Source organism: Bidens hawaiensis, unplaced genomic scaffold, assembly GCF_021521415.1.
Source record: "Bidens hawaiensis isolate Kalapana, Puna unplaced genomic scaffold, B.hawaiensis_p1.1 tig00025365_1, whole genome shotgun sequence".
Lineage (NCBI taxonomy): Eukaryota > Viridiplantae > Streptophyta > Magnoliopsida > Asterales > Asteraceae > Bidens > Bidens hawaiensis.
Window position 1 is genome coordinate 341135 of NW_027494043.1, and position 5928 is coordinate 347062.

Below are 5928 nucleotides of genomic sequence, written 5' to 3' on the forward strand. Positions count from 1 at the left end.
ATCATGTCATTAATCTAATTTATCCATTGCAGAACAAACAATGACAACTTGAATTAGTTGCTACACTTCTCGTATAAAGTTTTAAATGAAGAAAACTATGTTATTATACAATTTAACTCACCAAACGGACGAAATAGAATCTTTAATTTATTAACCATTTATAAGATAGTTTATAACAAAAATGATTAAGAGCCCTAATTTTAATTGCTAAACTGGAGCTTCATAAACCATTTTAACATACCTCAATTCAGTCCGGGTCACAACAGGCCATTTTAAAAAATTGTCAATTTGGTTACGGGTCAGAACGTGTTTGGTCAAGACACCTTCGTGTCAAAACGGACCACTTTTTGTTAAAGGTAAATTTGGTTCGGGTTAGGAGAGGGTTAGGCCAGATCAGGCCAACTTTAAGAAAATGTCATCTGGTTCGGGTCACAGTGGGTCATTTTTAAAAAAATAGCAATTTATTTGGGTAAGAACGGGTTTGGACCAAAATAAGCATCAGTCGAAATGGGCTGCATAAAAACATAATTAAAGTATATTATGAGAACTCTTTAGAGCTATACAAAGAGCTCAACTTAAACATGAAAACTAAAAATGTGAAACAAACTGATCATTTCACCTTATGAATGACTTTTTGACTCAAAACGGTAACTTTAGAACGGGTCAAATAAAGGCATAATTGACAAAAGTAGCAAACTGAGTACTGACTGATCGAAATTTCATGAGTAGACTTTCTATCTTAGATTGTTTGTCACAGTGTATTTTAATAATATATATAAAATAAGCACACAAAGTTTAAAAAAAATATTTGCAAAGAAAACATATTAATTGGTCAGATTTGTCTAGAAATCAGTAAAAAGTTTACTTCACTTTAAGTTCTTTTGTTTACAAACAGATTAACAATTTATAAAATTTATACTATTACAAAAACGTGTTGTAAGTCACCCAGTAGCTATTTTAATTTTATAAATCATATAAGACATTCACAGCTTCAGTTCAAATTAAATTTTAGCTGGTCAACCTAGTATGTCTAATATGAAATCTTGACTTCGTACATTAACTTTGAAAATTAAAATTTAGATATTTGGATAAAAATGGCTTACCAATCTTTTGTTGATGATTCCACATATCTGAGAAAAACCAAATGTAATTAAGTTTGTATTTGTCTTCTTTAACTTTAATCTACAAAACCACAAATTGTCGATTTAAGCCCTAAATTATGTTATAAAAATATCACATAAACAGCTAGAAGTATCAATTCACAAATGCAAGTAATCGAATTACCAGGGGAATATTGGGCTGCAATTCTTGAACTTGCATTACCTTCCACTTAACACCTGTAAGATCATCAAATTTCATCAAAATTGCGTCAAATTCATAAGTCAAGTGCATATGTGCATGATTTAACTCAGATGAAGTTATAATCACAAAAAAATTAGTGTTTTATATAAGTAATAGGTAGGAGAAAACATGTACCTTTTAGCATTACTCTCATCGGCTTTCTCCCACTAAAGAGTTTCTTCAGAGTCACTCATCAATTTATACATGTTCTTCAAACCTTCAAAGGCAAAAAAATTTAGTAGAAAATGTAACAAAAGGTCAGCATTAGCCGGAACCAATACCAATAATCCAAATGAAAGATGCCAAGACAATAATCCAGTTCTAAAAACAATCTTTCAAAGAATGAGTTTACCTTCAGTAATCTGAATACATAAATAAAAGGATAAATAGGATGCTTTTCCTCCATGTAATTCCTTATCTTGGGTGCCCCGTTTTGCATTCACTTAATTTGTTTTCGCCTTTAAATTGTGACCTGCATTTATGATAAAAGAAAAAAACATAAAATCTTCTAAAAAAACATATCATGCGGAAAAAGAAGTGTCTTTTTATGCGAAACCAGAATTAAAGTTCATTCAAGTAAAATATGAAGTAGATTACCGAACTCGACCGGAACCCACCCAAAACCTGAGTAAACAACACCCAACTTTCCAAAAAGTTTCATTTACAAATGTAAACATGTTCTTCTGGTTCTTGTCGCATCTGTCATAAAGTTGAGTAAGATGTCTAACATCTTCAAGTGAATTTCTGAAAATTTGATTCCTTTTAATTTGTGATTTCTAAAACAAAAAATAAAAATATTTAATCTTTAAGCATTTTGGATCACAAACCCTAAAGATAAACAATTGAGATTAAAGACCCACCAAGAACATACCTTAAAATAGAACTTCAAATCTAAAAATTGTATAAACAAAAAGATAGTAACTTGAAAATCAGCAATAGCAGCCTTCGAATCTAAAACAAACATGTGAAAATTAGAGGAATAATAAAGAATGTTATAAAAAAAATCTGTAACCTAATGCCTTTCACAAATAAAATTTTTAACCTAATGAAGCATAAATACTATGATGAAACTGAGACCTCGTAGACACGACAGATTAGAAATTCTCATATTTGAGTCGGCAGATGCAAGTATGTGACAGCCATAGACCACCGTGAAACCCTAAGTCGGAGAGACCCAATATTAAGAGAAGATATTAAATGAAGGTATAAGGTTTTACCTGGCGTTGGAATTTAATCTCCGGAAACTCGGTTTCATGGCCGGTGTCACCTCTAGAGCCAGAGAGGGAAATCCATTCAACACTTGTACATTGTGCTCAAAGACTTGTAAACTCTAAAATTAAGAGTTTTTGTTAAATGACGTTCTCGTCCTTCCTATATGTATATTAATATAGTATAGATATATATACACACACACATATATATATATATATATATAATATATATAAACGAAAACATAAAAATCCTATGTGTCGCGATGTGGTCGCTCCCCTTTTTTTGAAGTCACCAGATTTGCTTGATTTTTAAATGGAGGTTTCTCATGCATTTAACCTAAATTCATGGGGGTCTTACCAAACCTAGATATCCCTTAAACGAGTTATAACATCTCATTAAATTAAAAATTATTCTCACCAAATTATTGATGTAAAAATCCTATAAAATAGGATATACCAAAGTTAATATCTTATTTATTTTAAAAAAGATATATTATATTATTTAAATTAAAAAAAACAATTTTATAGTAAAATAAAAATAATCAAGTTATTAATGACCGGACGAAACCAAGAAATAATCCCTCACGTGCGAAATTATAAAAGATCCCCTTTAAGATCAAACGATTCCATTGAATTGAGTATGATTGTATGTGTGATAGCATCTACTATACCAGGAATATCAATGAATCCGATTATTGCAATTACTCAGGATACCCTTTTTTAGTTTCTAGGGTCTATTTCTATATGCCTATTATGTATATGCACCCCCTGGAAAAATAAACGAGTTTTGGGTCTCATCAAACTATAAGTATGTTATTAACTTTTATAAATATTATTTATAATTAAAAAATCAATTTTATAGTAAAAGAAATAAACGGGTCTTGGGTCTCATCAAAACCATATAGCTTTTAAATCGGGTTATAACATCTCATTTATTAGTGAAACAATTTATCACCAACCATAAGTATATTATTAACTTTTATATAATAATAAAATATATATCAAAATATAAATAAATATTAGAACAAATCATATAAAACAACCCCCGTAATATGGGGATAAAAACTAGTGTATATATATATATAATATTATATAACACGGATGTGGTAATTACAACATTAATGAAATATTTAACAAATAAGTTCTATTCTACTTGACATAAGCCAAGATAATTGGATAAGACGTATGCTCATACTATGAGGATGAAGAAGAGGCCAACCAAAAACACATACTCATATAAGCACAAATCAATAATGAGCAATTACACATATAAGTGAATTGTGGTCGAGGACTCGATGTTATAGATATGAGGTTTTGTGTGTTACCCCTAAAATAAAATAAGAAAAAAGGGTGTGTAAAACTCAACTTAAGTAGGCGAGTAAATCAACGGTAAATTGGAACTTAAACGAGCTGATATGACAATATCAACCAAATAACCCTAATATAAAATAAGTTAACTTAATGAGAATATTAAATATGAAAACAGTATGACCAAACATGTCAGAATTTTCATAAAGTTTGGGTTTAAAACCCATTTTTGTAAAATAATTTTACTTTATAATTCATCACTTTTAAAGTTTGTCATTAATCTAGTTGATTTTAACTACTGAAATCCAAGTTTAATAAACCTTATTAGTAAACACTACTAACAAATTGATTCGGTCTAAAACAAGTGATTCTAACTAATTAAAATGATATAAGGGTCCAACATGACCATGAAATACTATAAATGATAAAAATGTTGGTTATTTTAGTGTTATTGGATTAACTTGTCGATCGAGAAAATAATGTTAGAGATTAAACGAGTTAGGTGACGCGGGAGTGCGGGCTCGATTTAATTCTAATGTTATTTGGGCTTTATTATTGAATGTTAAACTTGGGTTTAAGTAATTAATTTACTTGGGCTTAAGGGTAATATTAGATGGGTTTCTAATTATTGATTTGGGATCGATCAAACAGAAGAGAACAACAATAACAAATCAATTTCATGTGCAGAATTCTCTGTCTTATCTGACAAATCATTGTGTGTAACCCACAAATAGGTTTATCTGATAGTGATTATACGATTCAGAGAATGATCCAAGTTGCAATTTCTTTATCTACATCGCATACACGATTACCAGGTTTGTTTATTTGTTTAATTGATTGATTTTGGGTTATAGACAACATAATATATACAACAAAGATAAACCTACTTGTGTTTGATTAGGTTGTTTGACGGTTTTGAGAAATTAATTTTATCCAAAACTACTAGACAACAATCGGGCATGTCAAATATTATGAGATATAGTCTAATCTCATGTGTTTCGTTATAATAAAATAAATAGATGAAGAAAAGTGTTCTTTGAAAAAGTCGTGTACTTCAAAATATGAAAATAAATGTGTTGGTATTTTTTGTTTGGAAATATGATTCTGTACACAACTAATATTTGGTAAGTGTGAAACTGTTTTTGTTATGAATTCAAAATTAAGAATTTCTTTTACTGGGTTTGATTTAAATTGAATTTTCATTCAACGAATTCAAAATATTGAACAGAGGGTAAAATTAATTTTGATGAATGGATTAATTTTCATATATTAAAGATTGTGTCGAAATTTTAATATGTTGAATAAATTCTTAATTTAATAACATACATGGTTTGAGTATATTCCAATACATATAGTTTAGTGATTTGTTTGGAAATTAAATGTATTCACAACATTGCCATGATTACTTTTGGGAGTATATCAAAAACTGGAGTTTTAACCCAACGGGCTATACATACATATATTATTATGCTATCACTATGTAGTTTATCAATGAGAGTTGTTTGATTTTCTTGTGCAACTTTTAAATCCCATACACTGGATTGGAAGGTTGTTAATATATCTTGACTCGTTGTTACATGTTTGTTGTTTTGGATATAACAGTAATAAGGATAACATGTTTAGATTGAATGTGAATATCATATATGCTTTGGTAGAGGATTCTTTTTATATGGCTTCAAATATATCTAAGTACCATGTTATTATGCTATGATATGAATATGAAATATAATATGATAAATAAACACATGGGTCACAATGTGACAATTAACATCCCAACAAGAAAGTTGAACTAGCATGTTGGAGATGTGACGAACTAGGATAGATCAAGAAAGATTTTCTAGTGAAGATGGTAAAATGGAAACAAGTTTAATGGGGTGGATCCAAGTAAAAAAAAAAAAAGGGTCAAAAGACCCACATGCTCCAAAAGGTATGTTTACCAACTCTACTTTAAATATGGCAAAACTTATGAGTTTTGTAGTTGATTCAATGATTTATTTGGGACAAATTAATTTTATGCAAAACACAAATGGATTTGTTTCAAAGAAACAATGTTTATTTTATAGTTTGA